General features: G+C 43.8%; 1 protein-coding gene across 7 annotated transcripts in view; it reads left to right on the top strand.

Annotated features, from left to right (window-relative positions):
• Positions 1-2442: 2442 nt before the first annotated feature.
• ICA1 (islet cell autoantigen 1) overlaps positions 2443-26028 on the top strand; it is a 66261-nt gene continuing 42675 nt past the window's right edge. For 3 of the 7 annotated variants that reach the window (XM_063303684.1, XM_063303688.1, XM_063303681.1), the window contains exon 1: positions 2445-2842. The gene's annotated coding sequence lies outside the window, so the exon portion shown is untranslated. Of the gene's footprint in view, positions 2843-26028 lie in introns of all 7 variants that reach the window. The other 4 variants (XM_063303683.1, XM_063303682.1, XM_063303686.1 and 1 more) reach the window with 3 other exon arrangements.

Raw genomic sequence — 26028 nt, 5'->3', positions numbered from 1 at the left:
CTTACCCTTTAAATGACATGCCTTGATCCAGACTTCCCCCTCCCAAAACAAGGGTAGGTCTAGGACAAAGAAGTGGATGGGTATAAACACTAAAGATTAAATTTTAATTATTTTTAAATAAGCTTTTAAAAAGTTATTCCATACATAACATTTTTCTTTCAGTCTATTGGAGGTTGAAGCATTCTATTACTCCCCCTTATCTTCTTTTAGAACAAGTTCAGTAGATATGAATTCAGAATACAGTAGCACATCTGCTTTTAGGAAATTCTAGGAGTTTGGACTGGTCTGGAAAGAAACTGTTGAGAAGGACTAGGAAGACCTACAGATTTCTTGAATCTTAAGATTTGTCATCTGAGTGTAGAATTCAAATTCTGTGGCCTAAGGAAAAAAGCCTGCAGCAGACATGTTGAAGTATCTCTAGTGAAGTCCAACAATATCTTCCATCTGAATTGTCTATTTAAATAATTTTATCTTGAATATTATCTTGGCGTTGAACACAGCTGTATTATTTTCCCTTTATCTTAAATCAAATATATATTTGCTGTGGATAATTGCAACTGGGTGGCTAAAAAAATAGGAATCTGTTGTTTTCTTTGTTATATATAAATATAAAAGTAAATAAGGCTAAAAGTAGTATTCATGTTTCCTTGCTATCAAAATACTAACATCGCTGTAGCAACAATTCAGAACAGATGCCATGCAACCAAAGGAGAGCATTCAATTATCAAAACAAAACTTACTCATTCTTCCTGCTAATGCTTGATGACAGTGACTTATTTTTACATATGTATACTATAACTTCAGAAGTTCAGTGAAACCAGATTTCAGACCACATTTAGCTTCCCTTGGAGCAAACAGAAGTGATCCTGAGTTATGTACAGAAGCCATATTATCTTGTTATATCTGAATAGCCAATCAATAAATGTATTTTAAGTATTGTAATTAAATTGGTAATTTAAATATACCATTAAGGCAATATGTTATTTACTGAGTGTAATATTTTGAAACGTCATGACTAACTTTCTACCTAGGCACATTACTATTGAGACAAAATAAGGTAATTGCATTTAGGAACTTTTGAGAAATAAAGGACTCAAAAGTGATCCCTTCCTACTATGGGAGTCCAAGGTGATCATGATGTACCCTGCATATAAACTGTCAGTAGAAGCTACACTGGTATTCAAAGAATATTAAATTTATACACAATGAATTTGAAGAAATTGCTTATATGAATATAAAATATTTAGAATTACTCAAATAATTATTTTCATTCTGAGTTCTAAATTTGATTATGTGCCATCAAATCAGTGTCAACTCTTAGTGATCACATAGATAATTTTTCTCCAGAACAAGAGTTCTAAATACACCAGGCTAATTTAAATGGTTATGTTGTTTTATGAAATCTTTTACAGGGGAGGGAGGTATATATTATAGTAATTGATAGGGGCTAACAAGTTATTCCAGTTTGGTAGAAGGAATAACCTTAGTTTATACAATTAAGATACTCATAATACAAACACACATACTAGGGTTTTCATTTCAGGGTCAAACAAAAAAAATAGCAACCACATTTTTTTTTATTTGCACATATATTACCTATCAAAACTATGAAAAATGAAATAGGAATGAAACAGTGCAATACAAAGATAGGAGAGAGTGCAGAAGCTGAAGTACTGGAAATTCGGCAAAATCCGGTATGAAAAATATTACCGGATAGTATACAAGCCAAGGCAAGTTCATCTTAACAAACATAATGGCGTTTCATCCTAGGAGATGCTAAAAAGTGGAACTGCCTACAGTATTAGCAAGGGAAATAAAAATAAGATAAAGGTAAGGCAATATTTTATAGCTGCAGCGTCTTGACACAGTAAGAATCTTAAGTGGGAAATACAATCTAACTGATCAATTTCCAGTTGCACGTAATTGTGCCTTAAGGCATTCAAAACAACCGTTCAAAAAGTTGCATGTTCGCGTTACTTTAAAGTGGTGGGTTGGGTGCTGCTTAAGGGACAAAACTTACGTATAACATGTTTTTACTCGCACTACTAGAAATCCTACCTTCCTCACTCCCCAACTTAAATCAGAAAAAACGGGATTACAAAATTCGTTTTGGAGGTGCGATTTTGCTTCTTGCAGGAGAAAGAGAAATCCCATTTTTTCGGCCGGACTCCCGTCCTTTAACGGATGAATAGGAAAAAAGTAGCAGGGGAAAAGATACTGACTCTGAATTCATTGGCAATAATCGAGAACACTTCACCTGCTTATTGCTACGGTCGTGATGTCGGTCGCTCCACGGCAAAGGAGCAGAAGGAAAACACCGTTCCCCTTTTTGGAAGGTAATTTTTTAACCTTTAAGGTTATGGAGAGTTGGGGGGCGGTTCCAAACAGCAATGTCACCCAGCCGCCGGCTGCTCTAAGGGCACAGAAAGAACAAAAGCAGGAAGCCCGGCCGCGCCAGGCGGTCCCGAGCGCCGGGAGGAAAGGAAGCCCACTCCCCGAGTCAGGGCGGAGCGCCTCGCTCGAACCTCTTGCCTCCCGAAGGCAAAAGGAGAAGGGCCGGCGGTGGCCGAAGCTCCGCCCCGCCCCAGGCCGTTCTCCTCTCAGGCGGAGGCTTTGTGACGCTCGCGGCGCTGGAACACCTGAAGCCGCCGCGGTGGCCAGCGGGCGACGCGAGGGCATTAAACAGAAGGGAAGTCGCTGGTGACCGGGCTGCGGTCGAGAGGAAGGCGAGGAGCGAGCGACATGAGGGCGCCCCGCTGAGGAGGAGCCACCGGCGTCGGAGCGGGGCGCGCGCAACCGCCGCCGCTTCCCTCCTCTTCTTCCCCGCAGAGCCGCAGACGAGGTAAGTGCTCCGCGCGGGAGAAGCTCTGGCCCAGGCCCTGGCTCAGGCTCTCGGTCCCCGCGGCTGGAAAAACAGGTTCTTCCCGAAGCAGCGGTTGCCGTTGTGTCGCCACCGCCACAGGGCGGGGCTGCGCATGCTGGTCAGCAGCCACCTCAGTTAACAGCTGCTGCCACCGCCGCCTCAGCAGCACCAGCGAGCGGAGCTATCCGGCTTCTTGCCCTCCTGAGGAGGAGACGGGAGGACAGGTGAACTGCAGTGCTCAGGGAGAGGAAGGGGTGGGTGAAGATCTTATAATTTGGAGAGAGCAACATGAGACCCGAGCCACTTTCTCCCCCATTTGGGGAATAATGTGCTTTCAAAATGGCATCTCTTCCCTTTGCCAGCTCATTTCCCCCATGCTCCTCGTTTCATGAGATATTACCCCAGCAGGTGCATTCCCCCCCCCCGCCCCCGGGCGGACGGAGGAGGAGGCCATTTGCTGCTTGATTTCCTCTAGTTAACTTGAACTGCCAGTGTCCACAAGCCATTTATTTACACGCTGCTTTAAGAATAATAAAAATCTAATACTCTTCTGATCTAGGAGTGTACTGTTTTGAATTGAAAAGTCAAGATGAGCAGCTTTTGGCTCTAGCTGGAAAATACCTGGTGATTTTCTGTGATTTGGTTTGTGGGGGGACCATGCAAAAGGATTCCGCTTCCTAACTACAGTAGTCTGTCCTACCTTTCTCCCAGGGCCCTGTGAAGCAGTGATTGGCCCAAAGCTGTTCAGTAGCTTTAACAGCTGAGCAGGAGCCTGAACCCAATTTCAAGTCCACCCAGTTTTAGCATTCTAGAAATGGATGTGTTCAAAGAAAACCTGGTCAAACAGTAGTTTTGGCTATCTCCAGTGTAGAATCTAATGAAATGGGATGTCCAGTTTACCCCAACCAATCTTGTGTAGAAAGTATAAGCAATTTAATGACTGAGGAAACTGCAAAATAGGCAACCTTCCTGATACAGAGCTGTCCATAATTGGACAACTACACCAATTTTCTGAGATTTTGAAGACTACCCTCATTACATCTGTCAAATAGGACACTACCGATAATGAAATCCATTGCCAAGGTGTGCTGTTGACTTACAGCTGATAGCTCAGTATGTAAACTGGAATGAAAAAGGCATAAGATGAACCAAAGGACAGACTCTGGGGAGCAAGGAACCCCAGAGACCTTGTCACTTTAATCTATATCTGCTTGAGTATTGATAGAAGACTCAGATTACAGCAGAGTATACTGCCTCATCTCCTCCCCCCCCCCACTGCCATTTCAGAGACTGGAAGTTGAACCCACATAGTTGGGTACTAGCAGAGCTCCTCTTCTAGGCTGAGAAAACATGTAAGATCTGTGTTTAAATTATGGAGAACCTGGCCACTTTGCACATGAATGCTCTGCTAAGCCCCTGTCTTTCCAAAGCATCAACTAAGTTGGGGAAGGGGGCATTTTGAAAGCAAATGCCTGAAATGCTTCAGCTCTGGCCTGTTAGAAAACAAAGTGGTCCCAGCTACAAAGCTATGGGGCTAGAATATCCAGAAATTATGTGGAGTCTAGATATGTGATGTAATGCACTGTAACTGAGTCATTCTTGTTATGTTACAGAGCCAGAAAATCTAAAAATATACAATGATAGGCATTTGGTAGACTCTGGTGCTACCAACAACTTCACTGAATCTTCCATTGTACACAAATATGTCCTTCCTACTTAGTCTGTTGATCTCCCAGTATGAGTTGGAACTATTAGTGGTTTATTCTTAAGCTCGGGACCCATTCCTAAGTTCTCTGATCATGTTGTACTCACCATCAACAATAATCAGGAGTCCCCGCAACTTTGTTTAATTCCCACATTACATTTTCTAATAGTTTTGGGAATAGATTGGCTTCAGGTGCAGAATGCACATATTCATTGAGACTAGGAGGACCTAACTTTGATTTACATCCTCCCAGCAAACTACCTCCCATCAGGAACTCCCTCCTACTTGTCTGCCAAATATGCAGATCTTGTTGATGTGTTTGGAAAGTGAGGAGCACAGAGTCTGCATCAATTTTGTGCCTCTGTCATTATCATTTCCACAAAACACAACTACCCATTATCAAAGCAGACTTCGCCTTCTAAAAGATTTTTCAATGAAAACTTACAGAAAGGTTTTACCTGCCCCTGTTCTTCCTCAGCAAATGCTCCTGCCTTTTTGTTATAGTTGTTAAAAAGAAGGGCACCCTTGGTGTAGTCCATGACAATTGGCTTCTGAAGTTATCAACCAATAGAGATTATTATCCTGTTCTCTTCATTTCTGAACTTTTGCATCTGGTTCAGTATACATGCTTTTTGTCAAGTTGCATCTCAGAGGAGCTAGGAATGGCACAAATATTTAGGTGCCTTTTCTATCCATTATGGAAAGTTTGGTTATTCACTAATGCTGTTCAACTTTGTGAATTTTCCCTTAGTCTTTATATAATTTATCATGACATTTTGGACACCTTTTTGATTATTTGGGAAATTTGCTTATTTACTGAAAAGTGTACTTTGTGTGGAGTATGTGTTGGCAGATTGCTAGGAAAGCCTTTGGCCCAGGAGAGATCAGAAAAGTCACACACCAAGCATTTCTATAAAAATAATTTTATTTACAGAAAGCAAACATATTTACAGGCTCTGTCAGAGCTGCTTAACTCTCTACATGCCTACACAGAAGGGAAACTGAAACTAAAACAAGTCCAGGCAAGTTCTTCCCCCCAGGTGCAAAAATTAACATCCGAAAAGAGGACAATTAAATTCAACCTCTTCACCCGGCCAAAATGGTTAGTTACCATAGTAACCTTAATCTGTAGTAAACATATTAACACTCCCCTTTTTATACTACAGAATAAGATGCAAACCAATTTGCTTTGTTAACTCTTTGTGTCTTTCCATTCACAATATTTTAACATTATCTCCCCTTTGGTTTCACAGAAAGCTACCATCCTTCTTCCTGTGTATTTCCAAACCTAGGTTATTTGTTACAGTTCCAAGGCTTTTTAATGTGAAATGGCTTTTCATGCAGGCTTCAAAATCAAGCCTTTGTTTTTCTGTTGGTCTGAACAGCAGCAAATCATCAACATAAATGCACAGATACATACAGCCTTGTTTGTCTTTCTTCATATATATACATGGATCTGCTTTTCCTTTTTCAAAACCAAAATTCTGCAGTTTTTCATCTCATTTTTGGTTCCAGGATCTAGCAGCTTGTTTTAACCCATAGATTGACTTCTGCAGTTCACAGACTAGATTCTCCCCTTTTTCATAGCCAGGGGGTTGCTGCATGTATAATTTGTGGTCTAAATCACCATATAGAAATGCAGTTTGAATGTCATAGTGGTGAACTGACATTCCTTTGAGTGCAGCAATTTTTAACAGTAATCTAATTGATTCACCTTTAGTAACTGGTGCAAAAGTCTTGTCAAAGTCTAAATCTTTCCTTTGAGTGAACCCTTTTGCAACTAACCTTGCTTTATATTTTTGGATTTTGCCATCAGCATCCCTTTTCAGTTTGAAAACCCACCTGCAACCTAGACAGTGTTCATTGGGAGGTAGATTTACCAGTTTCCATGTTTTATTTTCTTTCAAGGATGCTAACTCCTGTTGCATGGCAGAATGCCAATTTTGTGCAATCTCAGGTGGTAAAGCATTCACTTGTTCTAAAGACTCAGGTTCTGTGAATATGTGAAAAGCCTTTACTGTTTCAGCCTGAAAACGTGATGGAGGAACGCCTTTATTACTTCTCTGAGATCTGCGAGGTAATACAAGGCTTAAATTTTGACTCCTATCACTTTCCTGAGAAGCATCTGTCTCATCAGACAGATCTTCAGTTTGGTTTTCTGGTTTAATGTCCTCATCAGGCAAAAGATCACTATCAGCAAGTCCTTGCTGTTCTCTTGTGGTGGTCAGATCAACTGGAGAGCTAGAGTTTAATCTCCCCCAGTTTTGTTCAGCAAAAGAAGCACTTTTGCTAATTATTAATTTCTCTCCCATTATGAACCTGTAGCTCCTTTGGCTTTGTTCATAGCCAACAAAGATGGCTTTCTTTGTTGTGGGGCCTCCTTTCCTTCTCTGTTGTTTTGGAATATGAACCCAAGCAGTGTTACCAAACACTCTAAGATGGTTTACCTTTGGTTTCACACCATAAAACAAATGGAATGGACTGTCCTGAATCGCAGAGTTATACAATCTGTTTTGTACATAACAGGCAGTAGATATTGCCTCTCCCCAATACTTAAAAGATAAATGGGAATCTTTAAGCATGCATTCCATTGCATTTTGCAAGGTTCTGCCCTTTCTTTCAGCAACACCATTTTGCTGAGGGGTGTAAGGGTTAGAAATAATTTGTTCTATCCCCTTTTCCGCTAGGAACCTTTTGAATTTGTGAGAAAGGTACTCTCCTCCTCTATCACGTTGGAGTGCAGATACAGGCCTAGGGAATTTTCTATTTGCCCATGTCACAAAACCTTTAAATTTCTCAAATGCCTCATCTTTATGTTTTAAGATGTAGATAAATGTTTATCTTGAGAAATCATCAATGATGGTCATTGCATACCTTGCTTGTCTAAGACTTGGAGCAAAAGGACCAATAATGTCAGAGTGTACAATTTCCAAAGGTCTAGTTGTAACTCTGTCACTGTGCTTACTCACAGGAGCTTTTAATGTTTTGCATTCTTTGCAAACTACACAGTCTAAGTATTTATCACAGGGTTTTAACTTTAGGTCAGCACACAGCTGTGGCATTTGTGCTATATACTTGAAATTAGCATGACCAAATCTCCTGTGCATCAGGTGTACACATTGGTCATGATATGGCATGTTGCCAACTGCAGCCTTGCAGCTTGGCTTCCTTGCATTTTGCACAATGTACAAGGAGTCTTTTAATACACCAGTAGCACACAATTTTCCATTTTTACATATCTCACAACCATTTTTCTTAAATGTTATGAAATACCCTGTTGCAGCCAATTGTGCCACAGATAAAAGGTTTGATTGTAAATTTGGCACATACAACACACCTTTTACAGTTTCTCCCAAGCAGGATAAATACAAGTCACCTTGTCCCATAATTTTGGTCACAGACCCATCAGCCAAAGCTACACTTTGTCTTTCAGTTTTAGACAGTGATGCAAAAGAGCTTTTACAATTACATAAATGACAATTGGCCCCAGAATCTAACACCCATACATCAGAATTACCCTTCTCAGCAACCTGTGCAATCTGGGTTGTCTGAAGAGCCTTCTTCTGTGTTGCCCTTGTGTTCTTCTTCTCTGTCTTTCTACTCTTGGGTCTCAAGGCACAGTCTTTCTGCAAATGTCCAGCTGAACCACAAGTGAAGCATCACTGGCTGGCTAGCGCTGTAGCCTCAGCTTCCTTTTCTTCTTTTCCCTTGTTTTCTGGTACTGCAGCTTTCCAGAAGAGATGGGGGGGATCTTTCCTCTCTCTTCTCCCATTCAGCGAGTAAGCGCTGTGTAACATACAATGGGGTGAGGTCTGCTTCAGGCATAGCCTCCAGGGTACAAATCAGCATGTCCCACGTTTCATTCAGTGAGGACAGGAGGATATAGGATTTTGTGAGAGGTGTAAATTCCATTCCTCTCTCCTGCAACTCAACAAACAGCTGCTGAATATGATGCAGGCGCTCAAGAAGGCTATCTCCTTCTGCAAGGTAGGCTTTGTACAGCTTTTTTGTCAGGGTAACTTTACTCCCTGCTGTTGCCTTTACATACAAGTCTCTCAAAGCGTCCCAAAGTTGCTTTGCAGACTGCATACCTCGCATGTGAACTAGCTGATTGCCCTCAACTCCCAGGATAATGGTGGCTCTAGCCCGCTCATCTTGTCTCAGCCATTCAGCACTGGGATTTTGGGGGGTTTGCTCACCAATTGGCAGCCAAAGATTCTCTCTGTGAAGATACATCTCCATCTTCAGAGCCCAATTCAAATAGTTGGTCTCTGATAGGCACTCCAGAGGCATCGTTGAGGGCTGGGAGGTAGCCATGGCTTCTTCCTTCTTTTGCAAGTCACCTCAGCTGGCTTCTTTGTCCTGTAGACCGGCAGTTGCTGGAAAATCTCCAGGCAGCTCCAAAGAAAATCTTCACAGGCCTTTGCTACTTGCCTTTAAATTGTACATGAGGTGTGGAGCTGCTCTCTCTATTCTCTCTGGGGTTTTACTGGGCTTCTTAGGTTTACTGGGCTGCTTACTGGGCCCATAACCTGTTGGCAGATTGCTAGGAAAGCCTTTGGCCCAGGAGAGATCAGAAAAGACACATACCAGGCATTTCTATAAAAATAATTTTATTTACAGAAAGCAAACATACTTACAGGCTCTCAGTGAGAGCTGCTTAACTCTCTACATGCCTACACAGAAGGGAAACTGAAACTAAAACAAGTCCAGGCAAGTTCTTCCCCCCAGGTGCAAAAATTAACATCCAAAAAGAGGACAATTAAATTCAACCTCTTCACCCAGCCAAAATGATTAGTTACCATAGTAACCTTAATCTGTAGTAGAAAACATATTAACAGTATGTATGGGCAATCCTACAACACCTGCATGACTACAAATTCTAAATTAAACTGGATAAATGCATCTTGGATCTGCCTGTATTGGGCTATTTGAGATACCATATTTCCCCAGAAAGGATTCAGATGGATCCATCTAGAACAGCTTTCTCAACATTTTAATCCTGGAGGAACCCTTGAAATATTTTTCAGGCCTCGGGGAACCCCTGCACATTCAGGCTCAAATATAGGCCAGACGTTACAAAATTATTATATGCATTTCATGCATAGGCTTGTGTATATGCATTAATAGTGTTCTTAAACTAAAAATAATGAAACTTACCTCTTTAATGTGAAGTTGCCCAAATTTGAAATAATTTTTAAAATAAATTGTGATCTCTCAGGGAACCCCAGTGACCAATCGTGGAACCCTAGGGTTCCACGGAAGCTTGGTTGAGAACCCCTGACCTAGAAGTTGAAACGGTTCTGTTTTGTGACACAGTCTGCCCCATACCATGAGGGATATACAGGGTTTACTGGTCTTTGCCCATTTTTACTGTAAAATGTTCTTAGTTTGCTATTTTAACTGCATCACTCACTCATTTTATCAAGGAAGGGGTTCTCTTTATGTAGGATTCTGAGACCAAGGAAATCTTTCTCCTGGTATCCATTTCTTAGCTCATTCTTCTTCGTTCAGACCCCACCACCTCTTCCTGTGGTTGAAGTGGACATTTCTGATTTCATCATGAGTTCTGTCCTTTTATAATCCACTTCAGAACTTAACAACAGTTTGTTTTCCTATGTATACATTTTCTAGCAACTCTTTCTAAAAACAAAACAAAAAATGTTTTTAGCAAAGAGCTTTTGGTCATCAAAGAACCTTTCAGCATTGGTGCTATCTCCTCAGCGGTGTGGAACAAACTAATCATAACAATTTGGAACACTTAAAATTTTCAGGTTCATGCAGTGCCAGGCCAGGTAGGCACAGTTCTCTACCTGTATTAACGTTCATATCTCCTAAATTCCTATCTTTCAAAATAAGCAGATCTTTATCACAAAGTCAAAATATTTCACTCAGAACACTTTTCCCTCCAAAACCTGGCCCAATCTCTGAGTCTTAGGAATGGAAAGGTGATTGCATCTCTAACCAATCACACCTATACCTAGCAACAGCGAGAGCCATATTGGTGTCTTCTCCTTCTCCCTTTTTTTTGGGGTGGGGGGTGGGGAGGGAAAACAACATTACAAAGAATGGCTGTAATTTCCCCTTCCTTGAGGGAAGGGATTTTACAGATCTGTCACGACAGAAGGCAAGTATTTGTCAGGGTCAGTCTCGCTTCGCAATAAGACACAGACTCACTTAATGGGTATTAAGGATTTCTGGTTTATTGGAATGATGGCTGACAGAACGAAAAACGGGAACGGGGGGTGTGGTGTGGAGGTGCCCATTTTATACCCTCTTGTATGACCCCGGGCTCCTCCACCCTCTATTGTCCCAATCCCTCTTGATGGGACCCTTGATTGCTGCCTGGGCGTTTTCCCGGTGTCTTCTCTTGTCTTCTCGATTCTGGTGTGTCCTCCAGGGCACCAGGTGCGGCTTATCTCTGCTCATCCGATGTCCTTCTTTTCAGCTGCATATGGGTCCATGGGTGTGGGTGCTTTGGGTGCTTGTTTTAATCCCTGTTTTAATTATCATCTTCCTCTATTCCTTGATGATCATGATCTACGTTGTGAGGCTCTTTGTGCCTTGCAACGAGGTCATGACATGCTGCCCCCCAAAGATGTCTTTATGGTGCTGGTTTCTCTGGGTATGCCTCGTGGAATTGTCTAGCTAGTTGTCTTGCCATGACATGTTGTGCCTGGACCCACTCTGGGTGTGAGAAATGTTTCCATTTAACGAGGTATTGCAGCTTACCTCTTTGCTTTCTTGAGTCCAGTATCTCTTGTACTTCAAAATGTTGTTGGTTGTCTATCATTACGGGTGGGGGCGGAGGTTCTTCCGTATGCCATTTGGATGTGCTTGTTGGTTTCAGTAGTGCACAGTGGAATACTGGGTGGACCCGTCTCAAGTTGTGGGGCAGTTCCAGTTTGAAAGTAACTGGGTTGATTACCTGTGTGATTTTGAAGGGTTCGATGAATTTCGGTGCCAGTTTCTTCGAGGGTTGTGAGGTTTTTATGAACTTAGTGGAGAGGTAGACCCTATCTCCCACTTTGTAGTTCGGTGCCTCTGCCCTGTGGTTGTCCGCATATTTTTTGTACGTGGTTTGTGCGTCTGCTAGGGCCGTTTGGATGATTGGCCAGGTTGTTGCCAGCTGTGCCGCCCAGTCGTCTGGTGAGCAGGGCGGGGTCTCTGGTTGCGGCAGTTCTGGTATCGGTACAAAGTCCCTTCCGTAGACCACCTTAAATGGGGTGTGGCCAGTGCTCTGATGTACCGCATTATTATAGGCTACCTCTGCAAAAGGTAGTAGGTCTACCCAGTTGTCCTGTTGGTAGTTTATGAATGCCCTCAGGAACTGTTCAAGTGTTGAGTTTAGGATCTCTGTAGATCCGTCCGTGTGTGGATGCCACGCAGTGGACAGTGCTTGCTTAGTCCCGATTAGTTTTAAAAATTCCCACCAAAACTTTGACGTGAACTGTGTGCCTCTGTCGGTCACCAACCTGCAGGGGGCGCCGTGGATCCTGTATATATGTGTTAGGAACAAGCGTGCCAGTTGTTGTGCGGAGGGGATTGTTGCACACGGGATGAAGTGTGCCTGCTTTGAGAAATAGTCTTTTACCACCCATATCACTGTTTTCCTTTGGCTGGGTGGGAGGTCCACAATAAAATCCATGGAAATTTCTTCCCATGGGCGGGAGGGGCTAGCTACTGGCTGCAGCAGCCCTTGGGGTTTCCCCCCTTTCCGTTTGGTGGTGGCACATGTGGGGCAGTTGGCCACGTAGTCTTTCACGTCTTTTCTCAGGTTTGGCCACCAAAATTGCCTCCTCGTTAGGTGAAGGGTTTTTACGAACCCAAAATGTCCCGCAGTTTTGTCATCGTGCGATCTGTGTAAGATTTCCCCCCGCAGTGATTCTGGCACGTACAGGGCTTTCTCTTTCCAGGCAATGCTGTCTTTGACAGGTACATGGTGTCGGTTGTTTTGCAACCATGTATCTGTTTGTAGTGCTTGTGTGAGTCTTTGTTGCCAGTTCGGTGAAATTGAACGCCGGCTCCGATCGTTCCCTGTCGTTCGTGCTGCCGTGCGCTGGTTCCTTGTCTGGCTGCGCGTGACCGCTGGGCAGCCCAGCTGTTTCTCGGTCCATACTGTCCCCACGATGTCGGAGGCTTGCGTGTCGTCCTGTGGCCGTTGGGAGAGGGCATCCGCCAGGAAGTTCTTCTTGCCCGGTATTCAGGGTGAAATTGAACCGGCTGAAGAACTGAGCCCAACGCACCTGCTTCGGGCTGAGCCGTTTTGGCGTGCTGAGTGCCTCCAGGTTCTTGTGGTCCGTCCAGACATCGAAGGGGCAGGTGGCCCCTTCCAGCAGGTGCCTCCACGTTTCCAGAGCTGTCTTTACTGCGAACGCCTCCTTTTCCCATACGTGCCATCTCCACTCTGTTTCGGAGAATTTGCAGGAAAGGTAGGCGCAGGGTTTTAGGTGGTTGTCGGAGTCCTTTTGAAGCAGGATGGCTCTGATGGAAAAGTCGGAGGCATCTGCCTGCACCACAAAAGACTTGGTGGGGTCGGGGTGTTGTAGCACTGGCTCAGCTGTAAAGAGGTTTTTTAGTCTCTCGAATGCCGTTTGACAATCAGCTGTCCAGTTTAGTAGCGCCCCCGGGTTTCTTGATTTGCACGTGTCCCCCAAGCCCTTAGTCTTAAGTAGGTTAGTTAGTGGTAAAATAATCTCTGCCAGCCTTGGGGTGAACCCCCTGTAAAAATTGGTGAATCCGAGGAGGCTTTGGAGTTGTCTCCTCGTGCGTGGGCGCTCCCACGCCAGTATGGCTTGGACCTTGCTTGGGTCCATTTCTATTCCTTTAGCTGAAATCCTATACCCTAGATAGTCAATTTGTTTGTTGTGAAACTCGCACTTGGAGAGCTTGGCAAACAGCTCTGCCTTGCGGAGTTTCCTGAGCACTTCTTTTACCAAGCGTTCGTGCTCACGTTCCGTTTCCGTGTAGATTAATACATCATCAAGGTAAACCAAAACCCCCTTAAAAAGGTGGTCACGCAGGACCTCGTTAATTAACTGCATGAATACCCCCGGTGCTCCTGCCAGTCCGAATGGGAGCACCTTATATTGAAACGCCCCCAATGGGCAGTTGAAAGCAGTTTTCCACTCATCCCCCTCCCGTATCCATATACGGTAATAGGCTTCCCTTATGTCCAGTTTAGAGGATACCTTACCCTTTGCCAGGTGGGACAAGATGTCCTTTATTAAGGGTAGGGGGTATTTATTTGAAATGCTTGCTGCGTTTAATCCGCGGTAGTCTGTACAGAGCCACAGTGACCCGTCCTTTTTCTCACGAAAGAGGACTGGCGCTCCCACTGGAGAGTTTGCAGGCTTGATAAAACCTCTTGCCAAGTTTTTGTCCACAAAGTCCCTTAATGCTGCCAGCTCCCGCTGGGTCATGGCATATATTTTGGGTTTGGGTAGGGGTACCCCCGGGACCAGTTCAATGGTACAGTCCGTTTTCCTGTGGGGGGGGGGGTTGTCCGCCTCTTTCTCGCCAAAGACGTCAGCGAAGTCCGCGTATTTGGTTGGCAGTCCCTCTGGTAGTGCCGCCTCTCTGTGCTCTGCAGTCGTCGTCGCCCCCCCCATGGCCGCTCGGGGGACCCTGTTCCCTAAAGGTGCTTGATAACGCCCGTCAGCAAACTTAATCTCTCTGGTTTTCCAGTTGATGACTGGGTTTTGCTGCACGAGCCATGGGATCCCTAGTATGAGTAGGGGTTGCCCCACCGGTGCCACGATGAAAGCCAATTTTTCCTCGTGGCTGCCGAGCCTTAGCGCGGTTTCTCCGGTGTATTGGGTGACCGGGCCCCCTCCCGCTGCAGATCCGTCGAGCTGCGTGAACACCAAATGGTGCTGAAGTGGATAGCAGCGGAGGTTAAGCGCGGCTGCCAGGTCTGGGTGCATTAGGCTTTTGGAGCAGCCAGAGTCAATTAGTGCCCAGACCTTTTCAGTCTTATCCCCATGGGTGAGGGTGGCACGGACATAGAGGGTGGGGCATTCCTCACTCACCCCTTTGTCGTTGCACCTGTCACTGTTCTCCACCTGTCCTTCGGCGCCCTTAGGCCAGGTGGTTGTCGTTTCCAGTCGGCTCGTCGGGATTGCTTCCCTCCTCCTCTGAGCTGTAGGGGAAGTGTCTGGCTCGGTACTCCCCCTTCGCTGCTGGTCGCTTTCTGGGCACTGGGGTTGGTGCGGTTGGTGCCCTCCTCGTGCTCTCTCTGGGTGTTGCTTTGGGGCATGCTGCTGCCTTATGGTCTTCCTTGCCGCATGTGAAGCACTGCCCTTTGGCGAAGCGCCGGTCCCGTTCCTCCTTCCATGGTTGGGGTCTCGACTTCTCCTGCCTTGCAGCTGTGCGTGGGGGTCTCGCTGCCTCCGTCTGCTGCGCTTCCTTCTTGGCGTGGAGGAACGTGTCGTGGGCGTCCTCTGCTTCCCCCACCAGCCGGATCCATTCGGTCAGGAAGTTGGGATTGTTGCGGCAGAGTGCCCACCGGAGAACGTTTAAGTTAAGTCCTTGTTTAAATTTCTCAATCAGAGTTGATTGAGACCAGGTGTCCACTTTTCCGGCTAGGGCTTGGAACTCCATGGCATACTCTGCCACGGAGTGCTGGCTTTGTCTGAGTGTTTTCAGCGCCCTTTTAGCTCTTTCTTGCTCCAGGGGGTCCCTGAAGTGCAGCTCCAGCGCCTGCAGGAATTCTGTGCTGTCCTGCAGCGCCCGGGCACCTGATTGGCACAGCTGGACGTACCAATCGGCGGCCCGACCTTTTAGCTTTATGGCCAGGGCATTCACTTTGCCCCTTTCAGTTCTGAAGCAGGGACCCCATTCCTCGAGGTAATACCTCGCGTTCGTCAGGAAAAATGAGAGTTTGGAGGGGTCCCCATCAAACTTTATGCCAAAGTCCTTGGCAGCCGTTCTGGTTTGGTTCCCGGTCCCCTCTGAGCCGTGCAGCGTGCTCCCCGGGGGCTGATGCGGGTCGGATTGTCTCCAGTCCTCTTGCGGTATCCATGTCTCTCTCTGGGTCTCCTCGCAAGTTAGTCGACCCGTCGCCTGGGTGGGGGGGCGGGACGTTCTCCATCGGGTGGGCGCCTGGAGCCGGGCTCCGCTGTCGCCGCCGCTGTACGCCTGGTCGTCCCTCCGCCTCTCGTCCAGGTGCGCCTCCAGTCGTCGGGTGGGCTCCTGGGATCGGGCTCACCACGCTCGCCCCGCCGTCTCTCATTCGGGTGTGCCTCCACGCTGCTGCCGCCACGGGGTCCCTGCGCTGCCGTCAGCTGTTGTAGCATCAGCCGTATCGCGTGCACCCCCTCCTCCAGTGCGTCGAGCCTCGCCACCGTCTGCGGACTCCCGCTGGTGCGCTCGCCCTTCTGCTTGCCCTCGCCATTGGCCGTCGTGGAGGACAGACCTTCCTTTGGTCCCTCTGGGGTGCCAGGCGCTTCCTCGGCTCCGTGCGCCCTGGGTGGCGGTTCGTCTCGCGCTTCCTCCGGGGTCGCCTGCGAGCCTGGAGAGGGTCCCCTCATCTTGCCCCCGGTGGCCCACGGGCTCTGGGGCGCCGGGGTGGTTCCCTCCCCCTCCACTTCCCCCGAGCTGGATCCCATACTTACCGGGGTGTTACACCACCCGGACCTCAGCCACATCCCGCCCGAGGGGAGCGGGGCTTCGTCGCCAGGTGCCGAGGGGTTGCGCTGCCTCGCTCCGTGAGTTTCCATACCTAGCTGGGTCCCTCACACGCTTGTTGGATAGGTGCTAGGTAAAAATTTTTTGGGGGTTCCCATTTTTATGTCAGGGTCAGTCTCGCTTCTCAATAAGACACAGACTCACTTAATGGGTATTAAGGATTTCTGGTTTATTGGAATGATGGCTGACAGAACGAAAAACGGGAACGGGGTGTGTGGTGTGGAGGTGCCCATTTTATACCCTCTTGTATGACCCTGGGCTCCTCCACCCTCTATTGTCCCAATCCCTCTTGATGGGACCCTTGATTGCTGCCTGGGCGTTTTCCCGGTGTCTTCTCTTGTCTTCTCGATTCTGGTGTGTCCTCCAGGGCACCAGGTGCGGCTTATCTCTGCTCATCCGATGTCCTTCTTTTCAGCTGCATATGGGTCCATGGGTGTGGGTGCTTTGGGTGCTTGTTTTAATCCCTGTTTTAATTATCTTCTTCCTCTATTCCTTGATGATCATGATCTACGTTGTGAGGCTCTTTGTGCCTTGCAACGAGGTCATGACAGTATTTGAAAATGATCTCCTCCTCCATGACTTTTAGTGACTTTGGAATAGAGCATTTTCTTTCCTGCCACACTTGTCTCTATGCCAGCCCTCTTACCAACAAGTCAGCTAGACTGTTACTTTCCCTCCCCTGCTCTTAGAGGCCTTGGGATATGGTTTCGTTGGACTATTACCGACCTTGGATGCCATTGTAGTGATACTTCACCGTTTCTCTATGATGGCTCAATTTATTTTCTGTTGTAGCCTTCCTTCCACCTGTGAGATAGTTTGTTTATTCAACTATTTTTCAAGCCTATGTTTCACATCTCCTTTTGTGTGTATGTGTGCCTTCGAGTCAGTGTTGACTCCTGGTGACTGCCTGGAAAAGTCCCTGCAGTTTTCTTGGCAAGATTTTAGAAGTGGTTTGCCATTGCCTGCTTCCTAGGGCTGAGAGAGGGTGACTGGCCAAGGTCACCCAGCTGGCTTCGTGCCTAAGGCAGGACTAGAACTCGCAGTCTCCTGGTTTCTAGCCTGGTGCCTTAACCACTACACCAAACTCGCTCTTCATATCACCTATTAGACCAATATTTGGGCATTTTTAAGTAATGTTTTTGTGCCATTGTTTGCTTCATTGATTGCTTCTGGTTCACATGATTTAGGGTGGCCAACTTTTGAAAAAAGATTGGGTCCCTTTTTAGTTTTTATTTTAGATGTTAATATGTAGTATGTTGTCTGTTCTTCTGAGGTACTGTATGCTGGTCACATGACCATAGCGGTACATTATATAATGGTGGTAGTGCCAACTCAGTGCACTCCTTAGTGCAGTCTGGAAAGATTGGCATTTCCCTGAAGACTCAGATGCACAGCTTGGAGATATTTTGGTTCCATCATTGTTACTAAAAGCACAAGTAAGTTTGCTGGGAATATATTTTAACAGCTGAATTGATCAGCTGCAAATATATTTGGACAGCGATCACATGGTGTCAGCTATCCTTGTTCTGAGAACCTCTTGGTTAGGTTACAACAAATGGTCCAAAATAGAGCTGCTAGATTACTAAATAAAATATAATCATGTGTTATCATAGTTACACTGGTAGTTGCAGTGGCTTCCAAACCCAGGTTTAAAAAAATGTGCTGATCTTTAAAGTTATAATTGGCTTGGGACAAACGATCAAATGTCTCTTTTATTTATAACTGCCAAGACTCTCAGCTTGTTTAGCAATACCAACCAACCAATGTACACAAAGTGCTCTCAGTAAAGGAATAATTCCCAAACCTGTTAGGCCCACAATAAAATATTTTTTTACAGGCATCTGGGAATTCCATCCCACTCTTTTGCTCTTGCCATTTAGTCCCTGCCCTCTACCTGGTTGTCACTTTTTGCTGGTGTGCCTCATTTATAGGCTGTAAAGGAGGCTGTGTGATATAGTTCAACATAAGCTTGGCTAGCATTGGCTGAAAAATAAAGTCTAAGCAGAATGTTACATATTTAAGGTTTGGTTTTAAAACACTCATTTAATAAATAAAGAACAGTCTTATTCATGTCACATTGTTATTTTCTTTATTCCAGTATAAATCTTAGTAGTAAATAATAATATGTTAAATATTTGTTGCTATGTAATAGTATGGATGGAACATAAAATGGCTAATTTTAATTTGATTTTTAATTCTGTTCATAGCATAGTAACTAGCCAGTCTACTTGCTTTATGAAATAATTTCAATCTGCCAGATTTGGAAAAATGGAAATATTTTAAGGATTAAGTTAGAATTGAGATTCATCAGATAGGGAAGTATGCATTTTAAATGCCTTTTTGTTGTCATTAGAACAGTAGCAGGTTGGCAGACAAATGATACAGCATTGAATACAATCATATATGAGGTATGGACAATGTTGATCGTTATACTAATTAACTAGCAAGGAACAAGGGAATGTAGCATTTCCATCAGTAGCAATACAGTTCACCTGAATCATTGTTTTAGATATTAAAATCTAAAATCTACCTGATTTTGGAAATGATTTGGGACTCATCCTTATAATTTTAGCAGTTGCACAAATATTTGAGAATGGTCAGAAATGACATTTATAGAAATAAAGATGATTGCGACTTTAAATGACTGCCATTTTTCCTATTCTCTTGGGCTAAGCAATTTGAATAATCAGCTATTCCAATTTTGTCAGCTGGTATAATGAGCCATGTCTTTCTTAAATCCACATGGAGCTATTTCTTTCCTCTCATAACAGCACACAATTGTAATACACTGTTATTGATGTCACACTGACTAGCTATAATGGAATATGTTAAATTTCAGTGTAAGCGGGAAGCTCAAGAACTTGCAGCATCATTGGTAGGTAGCATCAAAACCATGGCTTACATTTCATAGAATTAAACATCATACATTGTAGTAGAAGAAACAAAAGATGGTGTCCATTTCCAGGGAAAAGATTTGCCGTATGTTAGATTCTTTGCTACTATATATACTTGTGGATAAGCAAAGAATTTTAGGTACCAAAATGCACCCAAAAAATTGGGTTCAGCTTATCTGCAGATGGGTTTATCTGCAAGTGTATATAGTAATTGTTGTTGTTGTTTATTCGTTTAGTCGCTTCCGACTCTTCGTGACTTCATGGACCAGCCCACGCCAGAGCTTCCTGTCGGTCGTCAACACCCCCAGCTCCCCCAGGGACGAGTCCGTCACCTCTAGAATATCATCCATCCATCTTGCCCTTGGTCGGCCCCTCTTCCTTTTGCCTTCCACTCTCCCTAGCATCAGCATCTTCTCCAGGGTGTCCTGTCTTCTCATTATGTGGCCAAAGTATTTCAGTTTTGCCTTTAATATCATTCCCTCAAGTGAGCAGTCTGGCTTTATTTCCTGGAGGATGGACTGGTTGGATCTTCTTGCAGTCCAAGGCACTCTCAGAATTTTCCTCCAACACCACAGTTCAAAAGCATCGATCTTCCTTCGCTCAGCCTTCCTTATGGTCCAGCTCTCGCAGCCATATGTTACTACAGGGAACACCATTGCTTTAACTATGCGGGCCTTTGTTGTCAGTGTGATGTCTCTGCTCTTAACTATTTTATCGAGATTTGTCATTGCTCTTCTTCCAAGGATTAAGCGTCTTCTGATTTCCTGACTGCAGTCAGCATCTGCAGTAATCTTTGCACCTAGGAATACAAAGTCTTTCACTGCTTCTACATTTTCTCCCTCTATTTGCCAGTTATCAATCAAGCTGGTTGCCATAATCTTGGTTTTTTTGAGGTTTAGCTGCAAACCAGCTTTTGCACTTTCTTCTTTCACCTTCATCATAAGGCTCCTCAGTTCCTCTTCACTTTCAGCCATCAAAGTGGTATCATCTGCATATCTGAGATTGTTAATGTTTCTTCCAGCGATTTTAACTCCAGCCTTGGATTCCTCAAGGCCAGCTTGTCGCATGATGTGTTCTGCATACAAGTTGAATAGGTAGGGTGAGAGTATACAGCCCTGCCGTACTCCTTTCCCAATCTTAAACCAGTCTGTTGTTCCGTGGTCTGTTCTTACTGTTGCTACTTGGTCGTTATACAGATTTTTCAGGAGGCATACAAGATGACTTGGTATCCCCATACCACTAAGAACTTGCCACAATTTGTTATGGTCCACACAGTCAAAGGCTTTAGAATAGTCAATAAAACAGAAATAGATGTTTTTCTGAAACTCCCTGGCTTTTTCCATTATCCAGCGGATATTGGCAATTTGGTCTCTAGTTCCTCTGCCTTTTCTAAACCCAGCTTGTACGTCTGGCAATTCTCGCTCCATGAACTGCTGAAGTCTACCTTGCAGGATCTTGAGCATTACCTTACTGGCATGTGAAATGAGTGCCACTGTTCGATAGTTTGAACATTCTTTAGTGTTTCCCTTTTTTGGTATGGGGATATAAGTTGATTTTTTCCAGTCTGATGGCCATTCTTGTGTTTTCCAAATTTGCTGGCATATCGCATGCATTACCTTGACAGCATCATCTTGCAAGATTTTGAACAGTTCAGCTGGGATGCCGTCGTCTCCTGTTGCCTTGTTATTAGCAATGCTTCTTAAGGCCCACTCAACCTCACTCTTCAGGATGTCTGGCTCTAGCTCACCGACCACACTGTCAAAGCTATCCCCGATATTGTTATCCTTCCTATACAGGTCTTCTGTATATTCTTGCCACCTTTTCTTGATCTCTTCTTCTTCTGTTAGGTCCTTGCCATCTTTGTTTTTGATCATACCCATTTTTGCCTGGAATTTACCTCCAATGTTTCTAATTTTCTGGAAGAGGTCTCTTGTCCTTCCTATTCTATTGTCTTCTTCCACTTCCGCGCATTGCTTGTTTAAAAATAATTCCTTATCTCTTCTGGCTAACCTCTGGAATTTTGCATTTAATTGGGCATATCTCCCCCTATCACTGTTGCCTTTTGCTTTCCTTCTTTCTTGGGCTACTTCTAGTGTCTCAGCAGACAGCCATTTTGCCTTCTTGGTTTTCTCTTTCTTTGGGATGTATTTTGTTGCGGCCTCCTGAACAATGCTGCCAACTTCTGTCCAGAGTTCTTCCGGGACCCTATCTACTAAGTCCAGTCCCTTAAATCGATTCTTCACCTCCACTGCATATTCCTTAGGAATATTAGTGAGCTCATATCTAGCTGATCTGTGGGTCTTCCCTAATCTCTTTAGTCTGATCCTAAATTGTGCAAGAAGAAGTTCGTGATCTGAACTACAGTCAGCTCCAGGCCTTGTTTTTACCGACTGTACAGATGTCCGCCACCTTTGGCTGCAAAGGATGTAATCAATCTGATTTCGGTGTTGTCCATCTGGTGAAGTCCATGTATAAAGCCGTCTCTTAGGTTGTTGGAAGAGAGTGTTTGTTATGCAGAGTGAATTGTCTTGGCAAAATTCTATCAGCCTGTGTCCTGCTTCATTTTGTTCTCCCAGGCCATACTTACCTGTAATTCGAGGTGTCATTTGACTGCCCACCTTAGCATTCCAGTCTCCTGTGATGAAAATAACATCTCTTTTAGGCGTGTTGTCCAGTAGGTGCTGCAGATCCTCATAGAACTGCTCTACTTCAGCTTCTTCAGCATTTGTGGTTGGGGCGTATATTTGGATCACTGTGATGTTAGATGGCTTGCCCTGAATTCGAATTGAGATCATTCTATCATTTTTTGGGTTGTATCCAAGCACTGCTTTCGCCACTTTACTATTAATTATGAAGGCTACTCCATTTCTTCTGTGGTCCTCTTGTCCGCAGTAGTAGATCTGGTGGTCATTTGATGTGAAGTGGCCCATTCCAGTCCATTTCAGTTCACTGACGCCCAGAATGTCTATCTTTAATCTTGACATCTCACCAATAACCACATCCAATTTGCCCTGGCTCATAGATCTTACATTCCAGGTTCCGATGGTGTGTTGATCCTTAGAACATCGGATTCGCCGTTCACCACCAGCACCGTCGGCTGCTAGCCGTCCTTTCGGCTTTGAGCTAGCTGCGTCATCACGTCTGGGGCTAGTTGAGCTCATCCTCTGTTCCTCCCCAGTAGCATTTTGACCATCTTCCGACCTGGGGGTCTCATCTTCCGATGGTATACCGACATATCTCTGGTTGTACTGATCCATTTAGTTTTCACGGCAAGAATACTGGGGTGGGTTGCCATTACCTTCCCCAGGGATCGCATTTAGTCTGACCTCTCTGTCATGACCTTCCCGTCTTGGGTGGCCCTTCACGGTTTAGCTCATGGCATCATTGAGGTGCTCAAGCTCCAGCACCACGACAAGGTAACGATCCTTTGCTGAAGGTATATAGTAATACGTGTAAAAAAAATACCCGTATATCCCATATATGCTTGCATATGTGCCCATCCATTGATAAGCAGAACCTTGAATTTATAACCAAAATACTATGACAAATGTGCCACACGTGGATAAGCTAATTGTGAAAATTAAAACATATGAAAAGTTCAAGGTTTTTTTTTGTTGATTGTGTGTGTGTACATGTTGTAGTGAAAGTAATTTGAATACAGTTAGACTTATCTACTAAAATATATTGGGGGGTTTTCTTTGCCTTTTTTAACATGACATTAATAGTAAGCCTTCTTGTTTGGAGACGTTGCCTTTCTATTGTCAGATGAGCGCAGTCTTAATTAGTATTCTAATAAATGTACCATCTACCACTGCTGAAAAACCATTGCTCATTCTGCAGTAATGTCTACTGAAAAGCATTTTAGTACCTCTGCATGACCCAAGGGAAACCACTAGGATTTAGATATGACAATGATTGCCAGTATTACTTCTTACTGTGGAAATTAATAATGGTGCAACATGGAAAGATTTTGAAAACACTGTGCATATGAATTTGTGCACACATAGTTAAGTATTCGTTAGATGAAAAGTAAGTATCAAATGTAATATTAGATGCTTGTAATTTTAGATTGATTACATGATTGTGCTGCATCTTTCAAAATTGTAAAATGGGAAAGTCTTTGCAAATCCATGTGTATTTTTCAGATATATTTTTAGAGAGATGAAACTGGCAGATAGCCTCAGTTTGTGCTTTATTTTTTATGAGCAGTAAAATGTCAGCATTATCTGTCGTAAAAAAAACTATTTTCGTGTATTAAGCATTATAAATAGCAATTGCTTGATGTTGAATTCTATGTCTAGATCTATGGAAGACCTCAGTTAGCCATTTCAACTCTTACATTCTTGCCGTCTGTCCCATTTAAGAGCAGAATTACTTTGTAGAAAGAGGGTTGGGAATCACACCACTATGAAGAAAGAGTTGTTTGTTTGTTTGTTTATTAATCAATCAAATTTATCACCTCCCATCTCCCAAAAGGGACTCTGGGCAGTTTACAATAAAACATAAACATATAAAACTATAAAACACTATAATACATATATGTTCTTAAAGAGTCCTCCAATATCAAGATTCTTTTTTTTAAGTTTGAAAAGAAAATATATATATATTGTCAATATATTGTAAAATACTTTCCAAAGCTATCCCATAGAATAAAAATTTGCCACTTCAGAGAGAAAGAAATATATAGTGATCATGTGACAAAACTGTATTGCATCAGAAATTACCCAGAAATATTGCATAGTACTGAAGGGGTGGAAATGAATATCCTAGACTTATATGAACTAAGATGTTATCATTCCAGAGCAGTGGGTTTTTCAGACTGGGGAAACAGCCAGAAGTATCTCTTATATACCTTTTACTGGGTAAAAAACCTGGTGCAAAGCTAAGAACTTCCATGTTAACTAATGTAAAGTACTCTACATCAGGTTGACTTTGTTCTGCTCCAGAAATGTCAGTTGGTACAGCAGCCAGGTTGTTATATGGAAGAACTCAAAGATTACATTGTTCTGCTTAAAAGCATTGCCTTAGGTGGCAATTGTACAAAATGCTAGTTATTACATTTTTGCAGCTTTGGGCCAGGCTACATGAAAAAACACCTCTTTCCATATTATTCACTTTCACTCATTGAGATCATCGGAAGAGGTCTGTGGAGTATAATGGAATTAAAAATATTTAGGTATGATTCTTTATGTAGCTATTAAGCAGCATTATATTTGTGTTACCTGATGTCTAGTACTGTGACCCTGGACTGGAGACAGCTAACATAAATCAAACAGTTGTCTTTCTAGAGAGGAGCAAATGGAACAGTGTAAAAGGAGACTACAACATAAACAATGCTGTTTATTGTTTGTGTTCATAATATCAGGAAGGATACTACAAGTGTGAAATATAACAGGGAGGTCATATTAATAGCTTATCGAAGTGTTCTAGAAGAAGAATGCAGTGTAATTGTAGTATTCTTTTATCTTTCTGTTCCAAATGTAATTGACCAAATATATATATAATCTGCAGAAGTAGATTATATAGTCCTGAGGGACCACCTTTTCCCTGTATCATCAGCCCGTCCCACCCGCTCATGCAGAGAGGGCATGCTGCAGACCCTGTCAACAAGAGAATTCCATCTGGTGGGGTCCAGGAGGCGGGCCTTCTTGGCAGTAGTGCCCACCCTTTGGAACATCTTGCCCCTGGGGGTGAGATTAGCCCCACCACTCCTAGCCTTCCGGAGGAAGTTGAAGACCTGGCTCTGCCACCAGGCTTCGGGCAGGGAGGAGAATCGACATGCTTGGGGTTGGCTAGTGCCTTAAAGTGCCCCTCCTACAAAATGATAGAAGAGATCATAGCCATCTGGATTTTATGAACTGGGGTAGTTAAGAAATTGTTTTAGTTTTAATGGGATTTTATTAGAATTTTATCATATATTTATTTGAATTTTTATTGTATATTTATTCTATATTGTAAACCGCCCAGAGTCCCTCTGGTCGGAGGAGATGGGCAGTGACAAATTTGATAAATAAATAAATAAACTTCTGGCTCTCTCTCACTCTCTGCTGGCAAGGAGCCTGGTGATCACTGTAAGCACATTCCAATAAAGTATGCTTTGGTTTATAATTTAAGCGAGCAGTTTTCTCACAACAAGTCTATCTATTGGTTGTGAAGACTTGGGTTGAGATTTCTTTATAGCCACCTGAGTTCTTTAGATAACATTTCTTGCAGAGTTCAACAGCCTAACCTCTTCATTGGCTTTTTTTAAAGGTAAAAATTAAGTCTCCTTCAAGCCAAAACTCCTGGTGACTTTGTGGAGATGTCTGTACAGGTAGTCCTCATTTAGCGACTACCTCGTTAAGCAACCATTCGCAAATACAACAGTAATAAGCAATAGTAAAAAATCATTTTCCAACCAATGTGTGCACTTACACCCAAATTTCTGCGCCTGACAACCATGAACATCGGAATGAGAGTAACACTGATGTTGCTGTATGAGAGTATTATAAATGGGGCGGCAGCAACCAGTGATCTTTGCAGCATCTGTCTGTCTGTCAGTCACATGGTTCGCTTAGCGACCATTTTGCTGGAATGTATTGCTGTAGCTAAACAAGGACTGCCTATATAAAGTTCTTGCAACAATACAGAAGTAATTTGCCATTACTACTTATGTAATGTTTTTCATCTTTCCAGTCTAGCCCACAGCCATGGTATTTCCTGGTCTTTTCCCATCCAAGTATTAACTAAATCTAACATTGCTTAGCTTTTTGAGGTCAGTCAAAGTCAGCTAGGTGCTGTCACCTAGCTGGATGTTGGCTTTTAAAAATGTCTTAAGCTTACCTTTGGCTTTTAATTGTTGGTTGAAGTTGTTTTAATATCTTTGGTTTTAAAGTTTC

The sequence above is a fragment of the Candoia aspera genome, chromosome 4 (assembly GCF_035149785.1).
Source record: "Candoia aspera isolate rCanAsp1 chromosome 4, rCanAsp1.hap2, whole genome shotgun sequence".
In the NCBI taxonomy this organism is placed as follows: Eukaryota; Metazoa; Chordata; class Lepidosauria; order Squamata; family Boidae; genus Candoia; species Candoia aspera.
Note: the sequence above shows the minus strand (reverse complement) of the source record. Positions and strands in the feature narration are given on the sequence as shown.